This window comes from Anas platyrhynchos, chromosome 12 (assembly GCF_047663525.1).
Source record: "Anas platyrhynchos isolate ZD024472 breed Pekin duck chromosome 12, IASCAAS_PekinDuck_T2T, whole genome shotgun sequence".
Taxonomy (NCBI): Eukaryota; Metazoa; Chordata; class Aves; order Anseriformes; family Anatidae; genus Anas; species Anas platyrhynchos.
The window spans coordinates 7,313,992-7,341,257 of NC_092598.1; the positions used below are offsets into that span (position 1 = coordinate 7,313,992).

Genomic DNA, 27,266 nt, shown 5'->3' on the forward strand with positions numbered 1-27,266 from the left:
GAACAGTGGGTTGTGTGAACAAAATGCACCTGAGTGAAGTTTTGCCAGTAACTTTTTTGCACGGTGCCCTTTTAGAGTGTAGTTATCATTACAGATATAGAGAGCAGAGAAGGAAAAAGTGCTGCTTGGTATTAGTTCTACAGTGTAATCAGAGTTCAGATGTAAAATGTATTTTCCAAAAGAAAACTTCTAGTGGCCAGAAATTCAAGCACTGAAAGTTGAAATTATTAATTGTAATATAAAAAAAATGCCCCATTCAGACCATAGAAAATGAATAGTACTTTCCCTGCCAGTACTCAGCCAGTTTGTCTCTGAATAGGAAGAAAATTATTTTCTTAGAGGCGATCAAATATTTATATTACTTACATGTGTTTCCCCTATTGATAGTAGATGATCACAGAGGGCAAAGGTGAACAAATGGATTAAAAACAATACTGCACAAGTAATGTTGCATGCACTGATATTACATGCTTCATTGCATCTTTGGTTATTCATTCTTTACACCAGTCCTCTGGGACAAAATCAATGAGACATTTTATGTTATGCTTCAAAGTCGTCATAATTGTTTGTTTGGAAGCAACATTTTTTTTCCCTTTTGTCAACCAAGCAATTTGCTGAAGTACTCAATTTTGTAACAACAGTCAGGAATAGAGCCAGAAGCTTTTTAAAAATAATAATTTGAGGAGGGGAAAACCCAACAGCAACAAAACCCTATGCTGAAGTGCTGGCTTGTTTATAACATGGAATTCTCCCCAGTGGGGAATCATAATGCGAAAAAAAAATCCAAATGACACTTTCTTCAAACATCAGTGTTAAGCATTATTTATAATATCTGTGTGACAACAAGGTGTCATTGAATAATTAAAGCACCTCAGAAGATGTGTACAGCAAGGCATCCCACTGTCAATTAGCTGCTTGAATGGTCAAGTCTCCACATAAAAGTTCTGAATATTATTTCTTATGAGAAGAGCAGCACTGTGCTTGACCTTTCTGCCTTCTCAATGGGTTTTGCTTTTTTTTTTTTTTTCCTCCCCACTGTATTGTCTGAATTTGTGCTTTTTCTAAATGTCTGAGTTGTTACGGACTACCATTTAAAAATGACTAATCAGTATGATATTTGTATCTGTATCAACACCCAGAAGCCTTGACAGAGGTTGCAAAGGCAGTGGTTCCAGACATTGTACAAAACACTTGGTAATGAGCTTCTCTAGTGCTTTTCTTAAGATGTCAAAATGCTTTATTGTCAGTCCCGGTCCATCTTGTGTGTGTGGGAACGGAGGCACGCAGTAGTGAGGTGCTTCCCTGTAGTCAGCAAGGAGGCCAATAATATCAGTCAGGGAAGAAATGAGGCTTGAAAATCTGGCAAGGCTTCATCCATGCCGTCATGTCCAAAATGCTATAGCATGAAGCTAGGAAAAGACACCTCAGGTCTATCTCTGCAACCCATGACTCTAAACCAAGGCCTCCTCACTAATTAGGAGATTATTCAGAAATGGCTATAACTGAAGCATATTAAAAAAAAAAAAAAAAGGCAGAAGTATATTGTTAACGTCCCTCTGTCAGAGTAAGGCCCTCTGGGGATGCTACTTGGCTGCTTGTAAGTGTATTTAACATAAAGCAGAGATGATTGAAAAATGTAGCTTGTAGCTCCCTGGGGCAGTTTGCCATTCACAAGGATATAGGACAGTGAGCAGTACTGGAAGGAGATACTGCAGCCAGCCTTCTCCATGATGGCCCTGCAGGCAAGAAAAGGCTTGTGTATGCTCTGAATATGATTTGATGATTAGATCCTTTAGCACTTGTCAAAACCACTTATTTACAACTCTTATTAAATTATTTTGTATGCTCTAGTATGAAATAGTTGTTTCTTAAGATTTATTTGATAAGGTGCATAAAACTGCAATGCATTTTAAGCACTGCATAAATGCAGAGATGGTGGAGCTGTAAGGCCAAATTCATTAGTGGCATTCTATCAAGTTCAGTGGGCTTATCCCATGGATGAAATTTGCATGTATTCTGTAAAATAGGTAAGTATTTGACTAAAATTAGCCAAATCCTCCAGAGCCTAATGGAGCGCTTATAGGCTCTGGCAACTTAACCCAATGTTTAATTTGCACTAATCTAGCCAAGACTGCAGAAGCATGAAATATACTCTACAGGGAGAGCACTGCTCTTTGAAGTTAGTGGCTTAATTCCCATTGTCTCTGATGGGAGCAGGACTGGGTTTTATGTGGCATTTACTCCTGTTATTGTAGACAGAAATCTTTCTACATATGAATTAATTTGGCCTGTATTCCAATCTTTGGAATTTATTAAAATCTTGTTAACTTTCAGGAGAGCCTGCACAGCTATGCTTATGAGTACTACGTATTTTCCATGTAGATATCATGGACTGAAAAATGGTGTGTGTGTGTGTGTGTGTGTGTGTGTGTGTGCAGACAGCTAACAAGCTAGCTATATAATTGCAGTGGAAAGAAAAGTGAAGAAAAGAAAATAGCTTTTTGTATAGCAATGTGAAGTCAGTTGACACATAATCCAATTTTTTTTTTCTTTTTTTGAGGGAGATTCTGTAAGTACCATGAATTCAAAATGGATTATTTGATTGTGTTCACCTTCTTTCAGATGCTCACAGCTTTGAGGTCAGCTTATCCTCTGCACTGTGATGGTCTCAGGGAAGGATGCGGTGATGTTGCTGGCTGCAGCTGTCCCAGCTGGGCAAGGGTCTGCAGCCAGCAGCGGGCAGCTGGGAAGTGGTTATGGAGCACTCCGGTGTGCAATGTCTCAGCCAGATAAGTGACTGTTTCAGTTTATCCTTTTGACAAGAGCAGAGGTTTTCTATTTTAGACAGTCACAAAAGGTGAGTACATAGTGTTTAGGGGAAAGGCAGCTCAAGCAGTGATCTGGACACTGAGAAATAGGGAAAAGGAAGAAGAAGTCTTTGAAATGATCCCACTTAACCGTCAAATAACTATTACCATGGCACAAACCCAAATTGATATGCTACCTCCACAACACTTTGATTCACTCCTGCAGCCAGGTGCCGAGAGTGCCTGTAATAATACAGGGTGTTACAACAGAGAAGCACATAGGGGGGCAGACAGGGAAGACAGTAGTCAGAAAGCAAGCTGTCTGCTGTGCAGGCAGGGCAGATACTTCAAACAGTAAGGAAATCTTTTTCAAGGAAGTTCTTGTCAGGAGCTACACAAGAGTTCCCTGTGATGTTAATGCCCACTGTTACTACTCTCTCCCACTAAAAAGAACTTTTGTCCTGGTGAGGCAACTTTCCCCATGATGGGATGACAAGCTATCCCTGATCCTTTTTGTTTTATTACTTGCAGATTTCCTGCTTCTCTAACCCATAGTGACTGCTTCTTTGACTTGGAAGTTCACAGTGGCAGAGCCACTAGCCTTGCTTTACAAGTGCAGAGAGGCACAGGAAGAGTTTATTTTAGTCCTAAGAAGCAACATAAATTCACACACTTTGATTCTTCCCCTTAAAATCTATCTGAAAGCTCCAACATCCAGCAGGGCTGTATATAAAGAAGAGCGACTACTCTTTCCTTTTCTGCATCTTGGTTTCAATGCTTTCTGTCAGTGGATACCAACAGCAATCTACTACTGGAGGAATCACTGCAGCCTTTAGATGCAATTTCCAAAGCCTGTTACCTCTAGGCTGCATTATAATATGCCGGTATCATCTGTTACTCCAGCAGTTTCTAGTATTTACCTTAACAGCTCTCAAGTAACACCTGCCTTCTTATACCTGAGGTGCAGCTCAAGGCAGGTGAAGCAAAATCAACAGAAAAATCCTGAAGATCCTCTTTTTCCTCCCTCTCACTGCTAACCTAGCATGAGAAGAGTTGATGTGGAAGTGGATGAGGGAAAGTTCGACTCAAGAAAATACTGTGGGCAAGGGATAGGGGAGATGTGACTGTGAGAATGCTAATGTATCAGCCCCACTCTCTCACTGGTACAACCCTCATTGCACTGAGAAAATTGGTTTGTATTTGATTCTGCTGATGTAGCAAACCAAAACAGCAAGTCAATTTATGATAAAGGATGGAAAAAAGAAGTGACCTGGTTTACTAATCCCAGAAGAGACAGGACTATATTAACCAAACCTGTAACCTCCATGAATGAATCAATTTAGTTCTTACACCCTTATCTTGACTTTTTTTTTTTTTTTTTTTTTTTTCCTTTGGACTCTTACAGTCTGGGTTTGCGCGTACTGTAAACTTCCATGGTATTCAGATACTTTTTCCACATGAAAATTGGAAAGGATTCCAGACAGGATTCGATTCTGCTCCTTTAAATCTTCACAGATGATTCAGATTTCAGACAAAATTTATGGCACACAGTCAGTGTAGCTGACTGATCTTTTTTACGGTTGCATATTCTGAGGCACTTATTGTATCTCAAAGCATTTTAAGAGATGGAAGCATTTATCAGAGTACCTTTGAGATGATTGTAGCTACAGTAGAAGCCCTTTAATTGGGAGATTGCATACGATGATATTGCATCCTAAATGCACAAGAACAAAAAGAACAGAAATAAAGGAAATAACCTGCAAAATGAAAATGTCATGAATAAGAAAGGATCATAATTAGATTATAGCTGTATTTCATCTTAACCTTACCAACATTTAATCTTGATATCACAATTTTTACACTAAAATGTTTAGTCTTGGGATTTCTCTGGCACCTTCTCATACACATTTTCTATGTTAAATTGTATATAAATCAGGTCAGCTTGGGGTTTCTGGGGTCTGCTTTGAAGAACTGGGATTGCTCGGGTTAACCCCATGGAAAACATTAGAGTTAACTAGTCCTTATCCTTTCCTCTTTCATTCTGAAGCAAGTTATTGTTGAAAACTTGGACTAAACTTCAGGAACAAAACAGAGCTTAAGCCAGCTTGAGTTCTACCTAACTTCAACAGCAGTGTAACACTGCTGTGCACTTCTCTGCTTGTCAGCAGTCAAATGCCTCCTTAGCATGGCCCACTCACTGAAAGCATTTATCTCTACACACGTGACCTCCAATTAAAAATATTGTCCCAATATAGATTCCAAAGAATATATTCAAAAACCTCCCCTATCTGTACTTGTAAAAGCAAAAACTATGTCTACCAACTGCAGAAAACACACTTTCACCTTCATCGTTCTAATTAATCCCTGCAGAGACTCACAAAAATCTCACCTTTATTAGTATTATAATTCCTACTGTGTGACTGTAGTGAGGAGCTTACTTGTACTATTATTCTGCATTAAATGAATACACAGGTTCTGCTGGGAACTTTTTCAGGATAAAATGGCCCTAGCTATTCCGTGGATGCTGTTATAAACCAGAGTCCTGAAGAGGCTAGCTGTGCTTGAGTGACTGACTTTGGATATCAGTGGCAAAATGCTGGGAATCTGAGGAAAAACTTAAGACTTCAGTTTAAAATGCAAATGCCACTCTCTGATTTTTGCAGTGCAATACTTATTGTGACAAGCAGATTATTTCTAGGCACTTGCAGATTTTCCTCACTTAAAATTATTTAGTGCTGCAGAAGGAATAGACACTTCTGCAGACTTTTTATTGTTTTAAAATTTTAGCATTAGGGAATTATCATATTTACTTTAGGACAATGTTATGTCTTATTTTGTGTTGGGGAGAAATTCTACCCAAGGAAAAGTACCCTAGGATCTGGTGCCAACAGGGATGACTCAGAGACGCTATGAAGGAAAATAAATAAATAAAATGCTGCAAGGCCTGCAGCTAAGATAAGCTGATTCATTGCCATGAAGCCATGTTGCCTCCAAGGTACACTGATTAGGTGGACAGACCAAGCGTGTACCAGGGCAAAGTATTGTTCCATTAATTAACAAACAAACAAATCCCACTCAAAATAAAATAAGAAACATTCCTCTTATATTTTATATTGCCCCTAAAGAACATGTATGCATATAAACCCCTGGTTTAGCCTTGGTGACTACATGGTCACTAGAAGGAGCTGATTTCTAATACTGTGAGAACAGACTGAGACAGTAAAACTCATTAGTGAATAATTTTTAAAATATTTATTGCTTTCACATGCAAAAATACAACGTTGTATATACATTTATTGTACTGACTGTACCAAATATGCTAATTCTGACTTTCTTTTTCTTCAAAAAACAGGTATTCCTGAAATACCCGTGCACTCCTTTATCCATCATGTAAGAGCAGGAAAGGTCTACTCTTAACAGAAGTGGAATTTTACACCTGCTCAATTTACATCAGTTCAAATGGTAACTATCTCACAAAAGCTTGTAATATATAAGACAAAACAGTGCACCAAATCCCTGCTGTTTAGGCTGTCTCGGTAATGTGGCCTAAGACTGTTGGGAAGTTTTCCAGCAGGCCCATCAATTTGCAACTATTACAAGTTTGATGAATACCTTTTAGCCCTAATTTGCTTTTATCATCATCATCATCCTTGACAGGTACTGAGTGGTGTAACAGAGAGAATGAATTTCCAAATTCCTAGCTTCTGTGTCATCTCCATGGCCCAGCTCTAGGCCTCACTCATACAAATGTACCTGCAAAGTACATTTTAAACAAGTACATGGGAGTGTTTTTTTTTTCCTGGAAACTTTTTAAAATTAATTCAAATCAATTTGAAAATTGTAATTTATGTAATCCTTAACCAGAGAGGAGACTACATCATTCACCAAAAATTAACATCTAATGAATATGAACATCATGTCTGTTCTCAGTGTGAACAGTCATATTCAGAAATACATGCTGCAGAAATCTTAGATCTGAAATATCTTCTAGCTTCTGTAGCTCTTAAAATGATGCTACAAAAGTATACCAGAATGTGTGATTTTGTTGCAGGAGCTTACCTTAACAGGATACCATTGTCTGAGAATGTCAGTGGTTGTCACCAATATTGTCCGTGCTTTTGTGTCACTGAGAGTAACGAGAAACAGAAAGTTACAGAGATGCAGGCAAAGACTGAAATCACTCCTTTGTCAATCTTGCCTACATTATTGTGTTTTGACCTGGAAAATAGTTTCACATCAATTAGCCCTTTTCAAGATTTGGAAAACACTCTCCATCCATGTTGTTTTCCTGTCATACTTCGAAGGGTCACAGTAATTTGCTATTAGTGAGTTTTTAGGCAGAGGAAAAAAAAATCATTTTCTGTGAAATTACAGGGTTTTGCAATCAGTGGATGTTCAAAAACTTTGGAAAGGAAAAGGATGCTTTGACTTACTGAAACTTTTGTGGGAATTATATACATTATCTGGGTATATATGTGGAAGTGGCACTTGGTTATTTAATGTGTTTCTGTAAAAGTAAGTGAGATACTGGATACTTGCTTCCTCTAAGTCTAGATTTATTTAGTTCACATTTATTCTACTGAAGCCATTAAGAGAGTATGTTTAGGAGTGTTTTTTATTTTTTTATTTATTATTGTTTCTTGAATTCTACAGGAAAATAATTACATATTGTAAACATCATGCAGAACATTGAGATTCAATGTGAAACTTGACTACAGCTTTTAATTAAATTCTTTTTTTTTTTTTTAATCTGAAATTTTACACCAAACTATTTCAGTTTGTTGCTTAAAGGCATAAGAGATTTTAAAGATATATCTGAATGCTCAGAGGTATATTGTTTAGGACCCTGCTGGAGGTCTTAAATTCAAATAAAACTTTTCTGAATTTTCTATTTGCATAGAATTCTCGCAAGGCAGCTATTGGAGCTGGAATAAAACAAATTCAGTACTCTTGAAATTGAACAAGACAGGACCTGTGAGCTAGTCAGTATGTATAGCAAATGGTAGGAAAGTCAGGAGGAACATGTGACATCCCTTAAATTATGTATCAAATATACATGTTCTGTAAAGAAAATACTTCCTTGAGAGAATGCTTAAATGATGCTATTCAGCCTTTTGCCTGCCACCTTTTTCTTTGGCTCTGCCCTTTAAAAAAAGTCCTAATAAAGCTTTTCCATTATTAATTATAGTCATGAGTCTGCAAAACAAAATGTTCTGATTAGTGAACTTCTTCACAAAACTTCTGGGAAATCTCAATATCCTCTACCCGATATCCTTCCTAATGCCCAGTACTTTGCAGATTTAGTATTAAGTGATCAAATAGCAGCCCAAAGCCATTCAAGGTAATTGAATCCCATGATTTGGGACCAGGTGTACAAAGATGTTCAAACTAATTATTTAATAATGAAAACAATAACCAGTGTAGTTAAATCTCTTGCTGATTTTCTAATGTTTATTAATTTAGGCACCTGTGTCTTCTGCACCACTTTCTTTCAAAATGCTTACAAGGATATGAACAGCATATAAATTTACAATGAATGTGATTACCTTGATACACACTCTAGGTGCTTAAGTGATTAGAAGAGCATTAGTATTTTAATTGTTATATAGATTCCATTCTTGTGAGTCTGCTTATGACATAGCTGTTTAAGATCCTAGGTAGACATCAAGGTGCAGAATTTTCATTAAAAACTCACTCTACCATTTTCCACTACCCCTTTACATGGCCTCATTTAGGAAGTATCACAGAATTTTTCCTTAAAATATAGGCAAATACAACATTCATAGTTAAGATAAATTAAAAAATCAACACGAGCACCTTACCAGCAGAAAAATCATTTGCCCTTTCACTCGTGTAATTTTACTTCATTCTGTTGTGTTTATGCAAACAGCATTGAAGAACCATCTGAGAGAAGGGAGGTTTATAATTAATATGATAAATCAGCAAGATAATTTATTCCAAATCAGTTTGTATCTTATTTTCCAAGGGCTGTATGGTAGTGCAGATGTTAAACCTTGCACGTTTCTTTTCCCTGCCCTTTCTTCACTTAGCTATCTATAATGTTCTAATTACCTTCTATACCTTCAAGGCAATTCACATTATATTATTTTATTTTGCTAATGCACCTGCTTAAAGAAAGAAAACTAGAAGTGGTAGACTTGAAACGGTATAGAATGACATCAAGATTAAAATTCTTGGTGTCTTCTCTTTTTCTTTCTTTTTATTTTTTTTTTTTCCCACTATGTTCACTGTGACTAAATAATAACTACTAGAAAGAAAAATTTTACAAGAGGGAGTTACCCGTTACTTTTTATTTGGTCCCAATACTGCTAATTAACAGCAGAGATGAGGTCTTGTAAAGGTGTTAAAAATCTAACAAAATCTGGTTTGGGCTTCTATTCTTATTCTAGAAGCAGAATTCTTATACTACTATGAAATGGGCTGCTTTAGCCTTAAAATCATAAAGAAGTATGAATTTAGCAGAATAACAACACGATTTATCAGCATGAACAAAATAAATCGACAGTATTAACTGTATCATTCCAGCAGTCTACACAGCAGTCCTAATGCCTTAACAGAATGTGTGAAAGTAAATGAAATGGCAGCATGATTACACTGATTACAGTGGTTGCAAATATGTTAGGCTACATTCATGCTTCAGTGCGGCTGTAATTATACTTCAAAGAAATGCTGTGCACAGGCTGCTTCATTCTTATGGCATCCCTGCTGTTTGTTTCCTCTTATTTTGTTCTTAGCATCATAGGTCCCAGTCCTGCAGACACTTACTCATAGGTGTAACTGTCTTTGTTTCACTGGTGGAAAAAGACACATTTTGTTCATATCAGTAGTACTGGCTGTAAACTCTTCCAACTCGTGTATGCTGCTACAGAAGTGCCATCAAACGATAGGTTTTGGTATGATTTAATACCATTTCTAATCTCCTATAGAGTAACCCTACCGAGCTTTCATTAAACTGGTTGGTAAAGAGTGTAGGGAATATGGCTGCTCGATATCAAACAGTTCTCCATCTTGCCCCTAGGTATTAGTACTGAATGGAAGAAATCCAAACCTTTGTGATTTGACTTTGATTAGTGCTGCCTCATGCTGCAAGCAGTACTTCAGGAAGAAAGCTGAATTTATTGCTGTTGTTTCTCACTTCCCATCAGCAACGCATGGCAGCACCTAGCCTAAAGCTGACCATTATATTTCATTTAAGAAAAAGGTATAGAAAAGAAAAATACATTTTGATGTGTCTGCATTTTGTCTACACTTCAAAGGCACCGCTATTTTATGGCCACTTTTTTTTTCTTCCCCAAATCAGATAATGATGTGATCCCATCAAGACAGAGTAAGGAAGCAGAGCATGGTAGCAGCTGGGGGACAGGAGGTGACCATCAAGTCCTCTGACTTCTCCTCAGTGCCTCTTGCTTTCCTGCAGATAACTGCTGGCAATGGTAAGGTAGTGTTCCCTTCACTAACTAGACTTTTTTTTTTTTTTTTTTTTTTTCCTGTGGTTTCTCACTGTGATTTGCAGAAATTTCTGTGTAGCTGAGCACATCTGAATGCTCCTGGTGTGGACCTCAAGCAAGTTTAGCTCAGACACAGTCTCAAAGTGTACTGTACAGCAAACAGCAAAATGAATCAAAACCAAAGAACCCACTTATAACAAAAAATGTATTTATTTGTTCCTTACCAAGCAAAATCACATCTTAAGCTCTGCTCTCCTTGGGACTGAAGTGCTGCTAGAAAAGAACTAAGTACTATTGTTGTGGTAGAGAAAAAGAGGTTGGGAATGCTGAAACCACGAAAGGGGATGAAGAATCAAAGCAAGAAACACCCAGGATATTGTTGTGACATTGTATCTGTGGGGTGATGCAGGAATCTGAAACAGTAGTTGAGAAACAAACTGTCTGTTTTGAGAGGAAGATGGGGCAACCACTACACTGGACACATTTTGCTCTGTTATCCGTACCCAGTTTCAGTAACTACATTGGGGTACTCACAGTGACTTTGGCCCATTTGCATGCATGAATGTATGCATATGTGTTTCACAGAACTACAGCTCAGACAACCAGGATTTTCGATGTCCTCAGGCAGCTGTCAAACCAGGTGAGCCAAAAACAAGTCTTCAGCTTCCTCAGGCAGGAAGAGGGGAGCTAAGTATGTCTTAACTGAAAGTCACTCTTTGCTTGTCACACACAGTGATATATGAAGGCAATCGCTTCAGTGTGCGTTTAATTACAGTATTGTAATTAGCAGGTTGCAAGAGCAGATGCAGAGGGTCTTTTCATAGAGCAGACTCTGATAGGCCATGAAAACACCTCAAAAAGAAAAGGGCAGAGCAATGTCACATTGTAATGCAGCTCTTTGTGCCTGGAAAAGGGGGTTAATTAGCTGATTGCTCCACTCTTCATCTTCATTTCTTACGGTGGAGGGAACATGATAGGAAAAAGACTAATTTATCTTCATGAATTTTTAGAATTAGCAAATAGCACCCACTCTTCGTTCAGCCTAGCACTGTTGCTGGGCCTGATGCTGGGGCAGGGCCCAGTGAAAAGGGAACAAAAACTCCTCAAAGATCTTCGTTCACCCTGAGGAAAAGGAGAGAGATATGCAGTATTTGAGTGGAGGTCACCATGGCAACTAGAACAGTCCTTCCTATCATTTCTCATCGCGAGAGAGCAGTGATGATTCTGGGTTAATGCTGCATGTGGGGACTTGTAAGTCACCTGTACTTCCTCAGCACCTATTAACCAAGTTCATTTTTCAAAGTATCCCTTAGTTCTTTGTGGCAGCAAATGGCAGCGAGGTTACCCAGATCAGCTCCTTTTCAGCTGTGGGTAACTCTGTGAAGGTTTTGAGGGTCAGTCAAGTTCAGAGCTGTTTGACAGGGAAATTGTGTCACTGCCTAATGACAAGCAAGGTGAGGATTTTACACTAGATTAGATGTGGTTTGAAGTCCTTTAAGAAAGCTACGATCTTAGTAGCTGTGGGAAAGGGAGTGTAGCAATGCTCATGTTGCAAAGCATGTCAAACAAATTTAATAGTTCAGGATTTTTTTTTTTTCTTTTGATAAACAAAGAGATATAAACTAATCTTTTTCCTTTTGGGAACTTCACACCTTGTTATGTTCCTTAATTTATATTATTATTCAAGTTAAGTACTAGGTCCTAGAGTTTGTATTTATTGAAGTTATCTATTTAAGGGATTAAAGTGCACAGTCTTTTTAATTGTGCTTGCAGAAGTCAGTACAAATTGCACATTTAATTATTGTGTACTTAAAATCTGATAATCATAGAAAATCAAATACACAGCTTGGTTGATTCAGAAAATATTTTTAATAGGGCACTATTAAATTATAGAGTTAAACATTATTAGATATATTTATTCATGAGAGATAATTTGATATGTAACAAAATAAGCCAATACATGGTGTAACCTCTTGCAGTCTAATTTTCATGGATGAGCTCTTGCATATTTAATATCCTTTGAGGATATATTTTAACCTAGACTAATTACTGCTTTCCTCTTATTTCTGTTCAGTTTGACATAGACATTTGGCTAAAATAATGTAATATTGTTATTACTGAGCAAATTAAGTAAATCTAGTTTATTTAATTTAGAGCCATTGTTTACACTGTAAATGGCCTGATGTACGTTATGTCAACATGCATTGTACACTAAAATAGCTATGGATAGAAGTAAACTAGTATGTTCAAAATAATCTCTGTAAAACAATCTTACATTGTGTGATGAACATCATTAGGAATATTTTCTAATCTTTGAAACTGTTTTATAGTGTCTGTTTCTCATATCATCCTGGTACATTTATAAAGAGGAGCAAAGTAAGAATTTAATGGTGATATAAGTTATTATTACATTATTAAGACAATTAAGCTTAAAATACTATCAGGATACCTAGGGAGCTTGTCAGAAACTTTCAAGAGAGAATACCTTAGCACAGAGATTTTGTACTTTAAAATAGGTTAATTAATTTAGAGCCTATGTCATGGCTTTAATATATACATTCTGTGTCTGAGAAAATTTTTAATGAGACATGTCTTAATTTTGCTCTCAATGACATCTTTGTAAAATGCACTGGCAGGTCAGGTTACATGTTTATACATTTTGGTATAATGCCAGTAGTGTCAGTTGGTTTAAACAGATCAGCTTTGCTTTGCTTTGCTTGGTTCATCAGTCAAACATCTTGCAACACTTTGCTTTGTTTGATTCACCAATTTTTTAGCATACTAAAGTTTTAATAGGTCTTCTTCATATGAAAATAATTTACAAAATTATAAATATGAAAAATAGTTAAAGAGAAAGCTTACATTCATGTAACTTTAATTTGAATTTGATGTTATGGTTATGATAAATACTATAAACTGAAAGTTTTCTAGAATTCAGAGTCATATAGTAATCTGAAAGATAAAATATATTTTAATCACATCATAATCCTTTATTAACATTTTTCAGGTTTCTTTTCTTTGTCAGAATTCCTATTAAAATTCTTACGTGTTTATATCATACGATATAAAAGTTACTGTATAAAGGTCAGAATCTTGGTCAGTCTTTTATGAATGCTTGTGATATTCAAGGTCCTATAACAAGACACAGACTAAATGAACACTGTACTCTATCAAAATAAGACATGGAGACAGTTTTTGCAAAACTATCAAGTAGTGCTGGAAATGTTTTATGGGCTCATTCAGACCAAAGTGCAATAAGGTCCATGGATTAAGAGAGGAAAAGTGTTTGCTAAGACTGCCATCAGTTGTCCTTTCAAAAATTATGCTAGAGCCAGAAAAGTGAAAAAAAAAAAAAAGCCAAATGCCTTTGAATGTTGAATGTAGCGCATCACCTATTTATTATTAATTTATTGTCTGTTAATACAAGATTGGAAAGGTAAGATTGGAAAGGTTCATCCAGGTTTAATTTATGGTGTTTGTGGCTAATTCATAACAAGATATTTCGAATGATTAAGACTGTTAATGAACAACTGCCAGTCTTTTCTCAAGCCATATACATTTATCCTATTCAAACTGATATTTTTGTTTGTGTCAGAAACCTTGTAATGACCTGAGATTACCTTATTTTTTTTAAATAAAAGCAATTCAGACATTCCAGTGACTAGTTATAAATAACGTTTTTCAAGATTAAACTAGATTAGGAATACATCAAAAAATTTTCCATTGCTCTCCAGATTGCATAGATATTTCTTCTAATAATTAATTTAGATGACTTAATCATCATGCTGCCCTCATGGGGCTTGATAGGAAAATCACCCCCCATCCTGGTGCATTGAATCTGGTGGATTGATGGTGCTCTAAGGTTGCTCTGGTTTGACCATGACAATAAAAAACAAACAAACAAACAAGATGTGAAATGAACCAGCTTCCCAGATTGAACCCCTGTGCTGGGGGCTGTGGCCAGTGGTATACTGATAGAAATGTCACTGCCACAGGTGAGAGTAACCTAACTATGCTATTTTCACAGATTCAGTCACTGACTTGAGCACTAGTGGAAACCTACTTGATGTGTTAGAAGTTAATTATTTATTCATTTAAATATCCCATAATCATCTGGCTGAAAGAAGAGACGGACTTGTCCTGATCTGACACGATTCGTCTCCAGAGGTCGTCTGTGTTCTGAGAGCCAGAAAACCTGCTGAGTGCTCATGTGAACTCAGCCAGCTCAGAGCTATGAACTAATACTGATACCAAATATTCTTTTAAATCTATCAGCTAACAAGAAAGTAAAATTGCTTGTAATTCAAAAGGATGGCACTCCCTTTGCAATTGTTTGCTCAACTATTTTTTGACTGCTCTGCTCGATGGACAAATGCGCAAGGAGATGGAAAACTTCATCTTTCAACATGAAAGAATACCAATGCACTGTGAAGAACTGTTTCTAGCTCACTTCACTGTGTTACTTCACATTGCTGCTAATTTCCTAAAACTGGCTACCAGGTCAGCTTCTACTTTATTTGATGATGCATGCTATGGTATCTGGGAATGCTCAGCAATGTGCTATGGGCATTGAAGGATTTAGGAAACCAAAGTCCCTCTTCTGCAAGGAAATTTAATCACATTGTAATAACATGTACAAGTTTTGGAAACTTTATATTGCTCTGTTTTCGTTACCTCTATGCCTGGTTCAAAGTGCACACGTTATTTCTTCAAAAAGTAACTAAGCTGGTAAAATACGTGTTATTCCACATGGATCTTTTGGGACCAGCAATCAGTCATTAATTACAGAGAATCAAAACATATTATACTTCATTTCACTGATACCTTGCATGAAGCAACATCAAAATTCAGAAATATTTGGTAACCTTTTCTTATGGGTATTTGGCACCTGGTTTTATGAATTAGTATACTTAGCAAGTCATTTTTCCTCATATCTACTAAAAATAACAACATGAATTCTAAGAGGTTGTCAACGTATTACGTCCCGAGGGAGAATTTTGCTCTTCTCTCATTTATCTAGGCATGTGTAGAGGCTTTTGACCCATTTAGCATAGATAAATGACCCATGATGTGAAATTTCCCAACAGTTTAATAATGCATTTAACTCAAAGTGACACTTGCTTGCAGCTGCCTTAAAGCAGTTTCCAGGCTATATATGTCTCTTTGAAATGATGTATGACAAGTAGGAAAGCTTCCTTGATAGAACCCCAAATCCCATGGGTGAGTAACAAGAAAATCCTTTTTAGATTGCCAGCAGCAAATTTATACTTTGCAAGTCTTTATTTAATTTTATCTGTTTTTCAATATCATTTACAGTTATGACCATTAGTCTAAAGCTCACAGTAACTTCTATACAAATTATTTTTCCCTACAGTAATGCACTGTAAAGGCTTTTATTGATCCCATTTTTTTTTTCCACAAAATACCAGAAGTAAAACCCTTGTCTTAGTACAGAAAATGTTTTTGTAATCCTTGTTCTAACTTAGCTGTATCAAAATTCTATTACTTCTCAAACCTGTGTAGTGAAACAGAAAGCTACATTCTGTATCAGCTTAAAATCAAGAAACTTTCTAAACAAAACTGCCATATATACTTGAAGACAAAAGTGTGAATGATAGTTCTTAATTTTTACTTGCATAGTTTTAAAGCAGTTATGATTGAATATAGGGAAAGATCTTTATTAAATCTAATTCTCGTGTAGCGAACAATTTCCCATAATACGTTTCATAATATTAGCAAGATTTTAAAAAGCGAGAAAGAATAGACTTGAGAATTCAACCAATTTGAAGAAGACAATCAAATTTATTATTTAATAACATTTATTTCTAGTAGTAAAATAGAAGACAAACAATCAATCAAAATCAGATCCTGTATTGTCCTGAGTCATTTAGTGTAGATAAACGATGTAGTGTCCCAGAAGTCTACAAACAGAAAACCAAGTATCTGTCAAAACCTAAAGACACCCCCCCCTCAAAAAAAACAAAACAAAACAAAAACCAACAAACAAACAGATGACACATAAAAACATAACAGGCAAAGACTTACGTCCACAAGGAAAGGTTAACGTGGGTGGAGAGAGAAGAGGGGGAAAAAAAAAACCTGAGACAGCCACAAGCTAGATGATTAGAACAGAAACACAGAGTTCACAGGATGTTTGTTACCTAGGACTCTGATCATTTTTCTGCTCCGTTGCTTCCTTTTTCCTCCCAGCTTTTATCTGTCTTGTGTTTCTCATCCACGGTGACATTCACCTTGCTTAGTTCCCCTCACAGGATCCCCAGGCTCATCAAGGCGTGGGCTGTTTAGTGATACTTTTTGTTAGGTGTTTGTACAGCATGCAGAAAAACTTGGCCCTGACCCATAATTTGTAATACAGATACAAAATAATGGGGTTTAAAAGTTTACTCCAGCAACCCTAACTGAGCCTGGAAAATGATACTTGAACAGGTATCAGTGAAGAGCTAGTTCCTGTGTTCAGCACAAAGGCTATTCTACTTGCTGCTTTCCTATTCATTGCAGTTTAAGCCTGTCTCCTCTGTTCCATTTTGATGTAAAGTCAAAGAAGTAAGCTTAAATCACAGAGAGTATTTTTGATTTAGAGCTAAACATGGCTCATATTTGATTTCTGCTGGCTACCATGCTGAGAAGCACGTGAAGCAGCCTACCTGAAGTTTATTCAGAGAGGACGGTGCACTCAGATGTGTGAGCATGGCTGTGTTAGATTTTTCACACTACCTGTAAAATAATTGGGTACAAATTGCCTAAGCTAACTTTACGTGTCAAACCAAAGTTAGACATCTGTGCCCTTCAGTCTGGGGAAGATTGTTCCAGAGAGGACTTCGCCAACCCCACTGTTGGCCATGTGTCTCTTCAGTGTGCTGAACCACATTTTGGAGGATCCTGTCTTTTGATACTGACTACAAAAGAATCCTTCTGTTTGACCTGTAACAGATAGCCAAAGTGACTAACATGGCCTAGCAAGGCAGAAAATTCCTACCTCGTTAGAAGCCTCATCCCATTGCCAAAGCAGCTTATTTTATTCAGTGATAGAACAGTGATAGAAGTCGTACTGCCAAAACTGCCAAAAAAAAAAAAAAAAAAAAAAAAAAAAGAATTTGCTGACACCAAATATGTGTTGACTGGAAGGGCTGGCTGCAGAGACAAACTCTCTCTAGCCTAGACAAAGTCAGCATCACCATTAACAGCACTAGTTGCCAGCTCCGTGTGCTTGGCCACTGGAAGTGGGCTGCATCATGCCTCACCTTTGATACAGAGTGATTCTTCCTAGCTGGGGACAAGAACAGCTTTTACAGTGTGAGCTTGGATAAGCCTGCAAAAAGGGTGAAGCTGCTGACTACCCTGTAAGAAGATGAGCACAAGAAACAGCAGAAGTGAGGCAGGGAGCCTGTATCAAAGTTAATGAAGAAGGCACAGGGTCTAAGGAAAGGAGGAAATTCTTCTAGGAGTTTGGGTTTGTATGAACTTAGAGAGATCAATTTGCTGCTGAACCATGTGAACTGAGTGACAGAGTTCATTTTGAGAAAGACACACAAACCAAAGCTTGCACAGCTAGTGCCTCAGATCAGAGTGACCTGATGAGCTGCACTCTGCAAGAGCAGAGCTCTGAGGCTGCCACGCACTCGGAGCTCCAGTGGCAGAAAGCAATCTCATCTCGTAACACAGCTGCTTTTCAGAACATTTGTTTAGAAATCCATTCTTAAATTAATTTATTAGAAATAACTTATTTACTAGTAAAAGAGACAGATGCCAATTCATCTTTTTTGAAATAAAGAAAATAAGTGATATTTACACATTTTCTTCCTTTTCATAACCCAGATACTGAATTTATAAATACAAATGCATTTGAAAGACATTTGTACCACATTTCTCACAAATAATATCTGGTTTTAAATATTTTAGCCTACCACACTTTTTCAAAATATATAAAATCAACCCTCCCCAAAAATATTCTTGCAAGCTTCTTTAAAGTGCAATCTTATTTGTTTTAAGCTCCTTCACCAGTCATTGTTAATAAATAATTATTCAGTTTTTGAAACTGAAAAAGATATCTTCATTTAGTATGATTAATACTAACATACAACCTTATTTGCATAATTACAAAATAAAATACATTCCAAATAGGAATCTTTGTTACTGCTGTTAGCAAGGGCTGGAAAAAAAGATATTACTTTTCAAAAATATTGCAAAACATAGTTACAATATTCTGTGACTAAATTGGAATATAAAATTTATTCATCACCATGCATCCCAAGGCTTTCCAAATCAAAAGTTTTATCTCTGGGACAGAGTGAATTAATCTACTAAAAGTATGTATCTGCTGAAACAGATATTCTTTCCCTACTTTAAAATATTTAGACTTGCTTTATGTTAAAATTTACTAAGATTCTTAATGGAAACAACATTTTGCCTTTCAGAATGTATGGAGTGCTTTTTACTTCTTAAAAGCTTGAAAAGCATCATCCTCTTTGCAAGTTTTCAAGTGCTTTTCAGTGCTCTAAGGAGAAGGCTCGCTTTCCATTCTGCATGCCACTTATTTCAATGATCTAATTGAAGGCACAGAAGACTTGAGAATGCAGCCTTTGTATGGTTTACATTTAATAGCCAATTTCCTTTTTCTGAATATATTGTTTTGATTTCAGCTAAGCTGATGAGGCGTCAGAATGATTGTACTTCACTGCAACTTGCGTTATAGGAGCTGCACTGAAAACAGGTTATGATGTTAGTCATACCTCCTAATAAATCAGAGGCTACACTTGGGTTTCACCACAACTATCTTAGGACAAAAATGCTGGTAGCACAAAATAGCTGAGAAAAGACTGTCTGAAGAATCAGAGCATCAAGGAAATTCCCTGTTCTTGGGGCTGCTTGTTTGGCTTTTACTCAGGCAGTTCCTGAAATCAATACAGTCATTTAGCCAGTGACTGGCCAATCATTTTTCTAAGGAAGTATGAGAAAGAGCCTCAAAGGGGAGGGACAATGCAAATGAGAAAATTAATTAATGGCCATTGCTATAGACAGCAAAAGAAAGTGCAGTTCTGAGGAAGCTTGAAAGTGTTTAGGTAGATAATAAATGTAAGCAGAATGCAGTTGATTTGTTCCTACCTTGAAAAATGACTAAGTGTCCTTTTGTGTTTGCTCTTGTGTATGTCAAATAATAGGGGATCTGTGCTTACCTGTTTCTGTAGATGAAGTGAGGTTTTTCATCTTCAGGCTGTCAATTTATACTTTCCAGTAGCATTTAAAGATATAACATTATTTTGATTTGCCAGCATCTACAGCTACTCTTCTGGAATAAGGAATGCTTGATTTTTTCTAAGCTATTATGTCAGAATTAATTAGCTTAAATGTTTTGGTAGTTAACATATTGAAGAATTCACAGAGGCAAATCATGTTGGTCCCTGCATGTACATATGTGACCTTGCACAGGGAGAGAGGGACTCTCCCTTTTTATTACACTGTTTGGCAGGGCTTATACACAATCCTAATCATTGCACCTAGAGAGTAAAGGATTATTCAAGGCTAGTTTAAACTGAAATACATGACAAACAAAGTAGGATCAGACACAGGCTGGTGGATATAGTTCCATATGCTATTTAGAAGAGAAGATATACAAAGATAATATAGTGAACTGAATTGCAATGGGAAGGGAGAAAACAAAAGTAAATTGAAATGTCTAAATTTGCCTTGCAGTTTGAATACCTTCTCTTATGAAAAGTCAAACAGCACCGTAGATGCCCACAAATGCTATAAGGGCAGTGGATTTATATCCTATCAGAGTAAGTGCTTCCTAATACTTGTCTTTCATGAAGAAAAATGATTAAACAGGGACTCAATATGAATCCTGAATCTCCAGCAATTTTCCTTCTTTTAAAGTAGATACAACCTGCACCCAATATTCTAATGAGTCTTATTTGTAACATCTGATTAGCACTTTTATGGCTGGCTGATTGTGACAGTGTAGGTGCAAGCACTGTGAAGAGATTTGTATCAAGGCTTTCATTAAAAAGGTGAAACTTGCACAGACGTTTTGGTGGTGAGAAAGATAAAGGCATACTGAGATGGGGTCCTACAAATGCCATATTGGCTCAGAGTGGGTTAACAAGGGCCAATTAACCCTGTCTTGCTACAGGAATCGAGTCTAGTGAGAGCTTAGCTCAACTGCCTGCTGAAAAGGAGGACAAAGAAAAAAAAAATCTCTGTGGTAGCTGGGGACTGGAAACAGCTGGATGGTTACATGTGTCTCTCATCAGATGGCTGAGCTCTGGGGAGATAGGCTAAATAACCATTAAATAGGAAATAGGCCTTGGGACCAGTCCTTTAAAACATTCACTGGATGGCTATATTTTTAGTTTTTCTTTGTTTGTTTTATCCTTATTTTTGAACTCTGATTGCTCAGAAGAAGTGGAATTAAAGAATGTTGGAGGAGGGCAGTAATACCCTGTGCTGCATGGAGTGACCAGCAATAACAACAAAAAAAAAAAAACCACAAAAACAGAGGTAACAGAGGTGTATCTTGCTCTGAATGGAGATATTTCACACGAGCCTGTTGACATGAAGCTTGCAGCCTGTTTGTCAGTGATAATGAGATTAAAAACCATTACTAAATACAGGCTGAAATATAGTAGCTACCCATAAACCCATCCTCTCCAGTAGAAAAATGTGTGGGATTGTGATGAATCAGTATGGGTTCCTAAAACAAAGTGATTTGTATATAATGATAATACAAGTATGAAAACGGGTGAGCCACATGCCCTTTTTTCCTTGACTGAATGTTGATAGTAACTTGAATTCAGTGCTGATAAAAAGAGGGAGATTATAAAGTAAAAAAATGTAAATGAAAATGGGGAAAACAATTTTAAAAATCATTTTGGATCCATGTTTATCTTTAGGTCTGACCAATACTTTACATCATGTACCAAAGCCTGAGAACTACAGAATAACTCTTCTCTGTTGTGGTAAAAGAGTCCTGAGGACTTGGCTGGTGGTCTCTGCAATTCTGTAACTGAGCTTTGGGTCGCACTGCATCGCTCCCTGGACCGATCCACCACTTCACGCTTATCTATGACCTAGGGTTACTGACAGTGGCCACATCCTGATTGCTGGTATTATGATGGCTGCCCCTCCAAAGAGAGAAAGTGTGGAGGTTAACTGTGTCAGGGCCACGAGGCTGGAAGGAGGTAAGAGTTATTTCAGTTTTTGTTTGTTGTGTTGTGGGATTCCATTCAGTTTTTTCATTTGTTGTGTTGTGGAATTCCATTCAGTTTCAACTGTATTGTTTTCCATGAAAAAGTTTGCACTTCCACCAGAGCAGAGGGGCTGTCTGTGTATAATCCTTTTGTTGTGTATACAGTAAATACTACATTTTCCTGGGGGGAGGAGTGGGGGGAATGGGAACAGGACAAGGTGTGTGTATATATATATAAGTCACTTATTTTCACCTGTGCTTATAAAACTTGATGATATGAATGATAGTGACATGATATTTAAACCAAGTGGGTTTAAAGAAAAGTGTACAGCATGAGTAACTGGAAGTAGAGGATCTCTGTTCCTAGTAGTTGAGATGGTCATCCAAATACTCTGTATTCAAAGTGATCTGCAGATTATGCTACACTATTATTTCAAACTGCAAGCTCAAGTATTTTTTAATAGACAGATTGTCAAACATCAGTAAAACAAGCCACTCCCACTTTTTTTTTTTTTTTTTTTTTTAAGTATGTTTACTTAGCACAGGTATTTTGAGCCTGGGGAGGCCCAAAAGGTATGGAGAGTTCCTAATTGGGCATTTGCCTATAAAAACCATTAACTAAACTAAATGTGGATTGAGCCTTTGAGATTAAATTGCAAGCATGGAGATCAAATCTCCACAGGCAAGTTAAAATCTACCAATTATTTAAAGGGTTTAATTAAGTGCAGATCTTTCTGTAGGCTGATTTAAAAGGGCATAACCTAACATTTGTAGCCAATAAAATGTAAGGAATAAAAGACTACTTTTTCCATTTATTTCTACCATAAAATGTATGCTGTAAACTATCAGGAACATCTGAAGATATTTCACAGGCAGCACCATCTGTCTTCTTGGCAGACTATGCAGGCAGTGTGGGTGGCTTAGTTACTTGCTTATGAATCTATAGCATCACTTGCTTAGTCTGCTAGATGGGGCTGCCCCTATCTTGTTTGGAATGATTTCAACGTCTTTTTGTGTGCATAAAGCTGTTCTCTCGCTTCTTCTTCTTCTTTCTTTTCTTTTCTTTTTTTTTTTTCCCTCTCCAACATGCCTGTTCTGTGCACCTGTTTTTTGAAACAAAAAACAAACAAACAAAAAAACAATAACAACAAAAAAAACAAGCTGGCAATTTGCTTAGAGAATGCTTACCTGTAAAGGTAAGTCTCTTGGGTCTCATCAGGAGAATACTTCTTGCACGTGTATATTTTTCTATGTAAATGTCTGCCAGTTTTGAAAGTTTATTCACTCACACCATTTTGTAAGTAAAAGGATTAGTATAGGAACTAGTACAAAATAATGTTTCTTCTCCTTTTGTCCCATGGAGAAGCTTCTTCCTGAAAATGCCTGCATGATTGATACTGGGGTGTAATCCAGAACAGTTTTTCCATTACTAACTTAAGTTACTAAATCTTAATTGGTCCAAAAATTCAAGGCAGGCTCAATACTGTTGACTGAAGTAACGTATGCATGTGGCAGAAAGATTTGTGTGTAAGACTTCACTCAGTGAGCCTATAATAGCCTTTGAGGAAAAGAAGTAAACCAAAGAAGTACTGTACATCTGTATGTATGTATGCAAGAAATAAATTCACTTCCTAGTCAAACTACAAAATTCTCAGCATGTCTTCAAACTTTCACAGATTGTTTTTTTTATAGTATTGTAGTCACTTGGTAACAAAATTTTATGCTGTTTATCTTGGCTTTGAAAAACAGCCCAAAAGAGTGGATACAACATTATTTATTTATTGATTTGCACATTGAGAAGAACATGAGAGATCTCATGACACTGTTTTACAGACAAAGAACAAATATGTATTTTAAGGCTGGCTGCTGACTTCCAGGTTAGGCAGTGGAACACATTATACTCTAAAGAGTACCAAAACCAGCCTAGAAGTTCCTCCCATGCAAGGATTAGAGATAATAAGGTAGAAAAAAATACACAAATTTACTGTTTATTGAAAGGAGGACCAAGAACAATTAGTAACAAGTAAACAGGGACGTGTAGCCTTTGATGTTACCAACGTGTGAGTAAGAGCTAGCAATAACCCCAAATTTTCATATTATCTATCAACGGGAAACTTTATTTATTTGTATAATAATTAGGAAATATATTAGGAAATTTCTATTTTAGTTCTTGCTCCTGGTGTGATGTCATTTCATTACTTTTTTTGAGGGAGAAAGTTTTTTTCATGTCATCCAGTAAACATGCATCATGTACATGTGCAAGAGTCTTGGATGCTATTGTGAGAATGTCAGTTATGGTTTAGGTAACTTTTATGCCCTAATATTTTGGGCATTTTTTTATGTACGCATGATTCACTTCTCACCTTGTGCCTTCTAATATGAAAGAAAAGGCTTCTGTTGGCTGCAGTGAGTTTTTTAAACTGTGTTGAGAGAGCGTCTTTGTAGTAATGCATATAGGGCTCAATCTCCGTCATAGCTGATGAGCTACTAAAGTTGAAAAGTTTCTGCGTACCACTTTTCGTTTCAGGGGAAAACACACCTGAAAATTCAGTACTTACCTCTGGAACAAAAGAGGGAAAACCAAATGTTTGTTTCTGTATGTGTCAGTATGTTCAGCTAGATAAAAATAGTGTTAAAAGTTACATGGTACTATAGCAGCAGAAAGAAAACTTGCTTTTTGGCGTGTTTTGTATTTCTCTAAGCTAAACTAATGAAGTAGACTAAAGAGTTTTATTTCTCACCCATGTATTTTTGCTGAGGTGTCTTTCTGTGTGTTGTTTTTTTTTTTTTTTTTTCCTTTGGTGTGTGTGTGTTTTGTTTTTATAGAAAAAGTTGAGTTTTGCAACAACAGCTTACTGTCTTTACAAATAAATTACTCCTAAAGTAAGAGCAGAATTTGCTCTTTTCTCAGGAGTGCTTTTCAGTCCTAGTAAATACTCATCAGGAATCTTCTCTATGACAAGAATGTCATAATGATATCTCTCTGTCAAGTACAACCAGAAACAAGTTCCCAGCTGCACCCTAAGGGAAGGAAGATTGAATAAAATCCTCCTCAGATGTCTGGTTACCCACACTGATACAAAGATGATCATCTTGGTAGATAAATTATAATATTCTCCTAGTCATCCTAGGCATCAGCGCTATCGTGTTATTGTCACTTCACTGAGATACGTAACTCTGTCGAGATACAAATGGCAGTTCAGATGGCAATGACATGCCCTCTACTATCAGCTTCTCTAGATGTTATTCCTTTATTCAGTCAAGCAGAGTTTCTCCTCCACTGGCTAATGCCTGCCCAATCTTGGATTCAGCAGTAGTGTAACATTCAGGCTCTCCTTTCCAGATACTTCCCCCTGTGAAGGAATTGGCAGAGAATGGGCATAGAATTGGCTCCACACCACTGCTTACTAATGATCAGAATAGCTGGCCAGGCATGAAGAGGAATGTCAGCCGCAATAATTTATTTCCTTCCCTGGAGCGGTTGAGGAGCAGCGTGGGCCTACAAGGAGCCGCAATGCCTCCCTGCGCTTTCTGGGGAGCAGGGCAGTGCTCTGAGCGCCCCTTGCTTGCGGCTGTGCCTAAAGGCACAGGCTAGCGCTAGCTGAATTACAGATGCTTTGAGTTGCTGCTTTATATGCAACACTGAAATTCTTTTCATTGCACATACAGTGTTCATCAGGCATTTGAATCTGGATAATGAGAAGAGTGCATAATCCAATTGCAGCTCTTCATTTGAAAGTTTTATTTTCCTCTCATGGCTGATGTCATGGCTCCAGTTATTCCCAGAGATTATCTGATCAGCACCACAGCTCTGCCTTTCATGGGAGGAACTTAGCAGGAATGGGCAGCTCCAGGAAATCAACTTTTTGGCTTTTTTTTTCTTTCCAAGTACAGCCTTTAAAATAAAAAACTAAATGTGTGTCATTTCAGAATGGGAGGAAACTGGGCATGTCAACCTGACTAACCACTTCACTTGAAACTAAAATGATCATTAAAATAAAATAAATTGGGGATAGTAGCAGTTAAATCAAGTTCCTGCTAACTCCTAATGACTGATTTAATTTAATGGAAACTTATCCTGACACTGGCATCTGCTGATTGTTAAGTTTCACCTGACAAAGTTAAGACACCAGCTTTCATTCCAACATAACTTTATCCTTTCTGTGTAATTAAAAAAGGTGAGTTAGTCTATCTTGATGCTGTACAGTCTTATTGCTCCTCACTGAGGATATCCATATGGTAAGGGACCTTTTGGTGTAAAGTATCAAATCCAGCCAAGTGCTAAACTCCCACCGAGGCAGGTATTTCTTGGCTCCTATAAATGGCATGTAGAATATATGGAATAAATCAGGACTCATCTAGGGGAAGCTCACATCCTTCCAACTTAAGACTTTTTGAAAACTTAAGTGGTACCTTCAATTCCTTTAAACAGAGCATATATGAAGATGCACCTTTGATGAAAATATACATCATTTACCACACAGGCCATGCCAAAGTCAAAGAAAATTGTTCCTGCAAATGTAAGAGTCTGAGTTCATAAGGTAAAAGAATATTTATTAGAACACATTCTGGTAGACATTCATCTAGCTCTTCCTCCTGCTCTTCTGCTGATTAATTAACAATAGTATACAACCTTGCCTAATCTGGATTTTTTTTTTCCAAGAACTGTTTTTTGTCTTGACTGTCCACTGAATAGTCCCTGCCTGTTCTTCTAGTGCCTCTAACTTCTCTTAGCAGTGAGTAACATATTCTGTGAACCACACTTCTTGAGAGTCTGGGATATTTTAAACCACTCCCACCCTCTAAAGGAATCCTTGAATTAGTAAGTATCGGTTTGGGAGAAGACTGAGGGCTGAGGAGAAGAGCCTAGATTTGACTGATTTATTTTTAATTATCTCTGCCAGAAGCTTTTACTTTATATTCACTTCTTTACATATAGAGCCAAGGCCGTTATGATTCCTGGTTATTACAAATACACAAGTCACCATACTGATAATGGTTATGTACTTTATTTTCTTCAGCAGATCTATTTAAATTTATCGTGTGTGTTCAGTGGTCTTGCTTATTCCTTTGCCTTTTTTGTCATGCGTTGCTTCAGCAAACCCTTATCCATAGAGAGCTGACTTCTGGGTGCTGAACAGAATCCCTTATCTTTCAACTTCTGGGAAAAGTGATAGTTCTTAAACTTGTCAACAGATGCAAAAAGAAAGATGAACGGGAAGGAAGTTTTTAGTATCTGAAAATTGAAGAACATTAAGAAACAACAGTCCAGAGCTGTTCCACCTGAAGGTGGTGAAGCACTACAAAACGTAGTATGGAAACCCCTGAAGTAGAGAGTGAAGAGACTGCGGACCACCTTGTTCCATCAGGAGCTATTTAAATTTTCCTATGAACACTTCACTGTCCAGCATAGATTTAAAAAAAACTGCTGTTAGCTCCCAGAATACAGGAAAAGCTGCCTAATCTATCACAATAAGACAGTTAATCACCTTTGACAACATATGTTTATAGCTGAAATGAAGCATTCACTACTTAGAAGCATTTGACACTGCTATATTGCGCTGCTATTAGCACTGTTATGTGAGTCCATGTATAGGCAGACATTTCTTAAAGATTCAGAAATCATCAGATTCAGCAGAAACTTCAAAGCCACTTAAAATGCAGTGAGTTTAGGATGTTTTTGACAGAACCAAATGGAATCTTTATAGGCCATGAATTAAAAATCCTGTGCAAGATGAATGGGTTCATGTAGCATAGAAGTCAGCACTTGAGACCAAGCAAAGT

General features: G+C 37.0%; 1 long non-coding RNA gene across 1 annotated transcript; it reads left to right on the forward strand.

Moving 5' to 3' along the window:
• The first annotated feature begins 2,573 nt into the window (after positions 1-2,573).
• LOC140003481 (uncharacterized) lies at positions 2,574-21,469 on the forward strand. Its single transcript, XR_011812247.1, has 3 exons — positions 2,574-6,269; positions 10,129-10,261; positions 21,187-21,469. It is a non-coding gene; the product is annotated as an uncharacterized lncRNA (long non-coding RNA).
• The last annotated feature ends 5,797 nt before the right edge of the window (positions 21,470-27,266 follow it).